Here is a 1,121-nt window from a genome sequence, read left to right as displayed (position 1 = left end):
AGAACAAAGCCAGGCCATCGTGATTCCAAAGAAGCATCATATTGCTGCTTTGCTGGTTCAGTTCTACAACGAACAGGTTGTGCACCAAGGTAGACATATCACAGAAGGAGCCATCAGGTCTGCTTGACTGTGGATCCTTGGAGGAAAAAGGTTGGTGACAAATCTTCTTAACAAATGCACAACCTGCCGGAGGTTAAGAGGAAATGTACAACAACAAAAGATGGCAGACCTTCCAGCTGATCGTCTCTTCCAAACTCCTCCTTTCACACAGGTTGGAGTGGAGGTGTTTGGACCATGGAATATCAGCATCTGCTGGACAAGAGGTGGAGTGTTAGAGAACAAACGCTGGGCAGTAATGTTTCCCTGTTTAGTCACCAGAGCAGTTCATATCGAGGTAGTTGAGTCCCTCTCCACTTCAAGTTTCATAAATGCTCTCAGAAGGTTCCTGTCCATAAGAGGCCCCACCAAGATCTTTCGATCAGATTGTGGAACGAACTTCATTGTAGCGTGCAAAGTGCAAAAATGCACATTCCAAATCTGACTCATGAAGTACTTGTGACGCTCATGGCAGAGGTAACAGCCATAATGAAAGGTCGTCCATTAGTACCTGTCTCATCTGATCCTCAACAATCCGACTTGTTGACACCAAGGGCTCACTCAGAAAATCTGTCCCGTCTCTATTCCTCCTGGAGACTTTGATCCAAAGGACTTGTACCGGAAGCAATGGAAACAGGTGCAAAGTCTTGCGAACTCATTCTGGAAGTGATGGCAAGAAGAGTATCTTGCAACCCTTCAACCAAGAAGAAAATGGCAAGCAGATCAACCAAACTTAGCCATTGGTGACGTTGTTCTCCTAAAGGACACTCAGGTCAAAAGAAACGAATGGCCTACTGGATTTATTGTGGACACTTATCCTGGTCGAGAGAAAAGAGTACGTAAAGTGGATGTACGCATAATTAAAGAAGGTAGTGCTAAGGTGTACACAATACCTATTTCAGAAATTGTGTTATTAGTTAAAGGTTAATAGTGTTATAGCAGTATATTAGGCAGGGAGTGTGCTGCCCCCTTGTGTGAAGAGTTATTTGTGTTTTGAGTTTCTTGTGTTTTGTCCTCGCAGAGCT

This window comes from Siphateles boraxobius, unplaced genomic scaffold, assembly GCF_051911475.1.
Source record: "Siphateles boraxobius isolate OS27281-9 unplaced genomic scaffold, OSU_SipBor_1 41, whole genome shotgun sequence".
In the NCBI taxonomy this organism is placed as follows: Eukaryota; Metazoa; Chordata; class Actinopteri; order Cypriniformes; family Leuciscidae; genus Siphateles; species Siphateles boraxobius.
Note: the sequence above shows the minus strand (reverse complement) of the source record.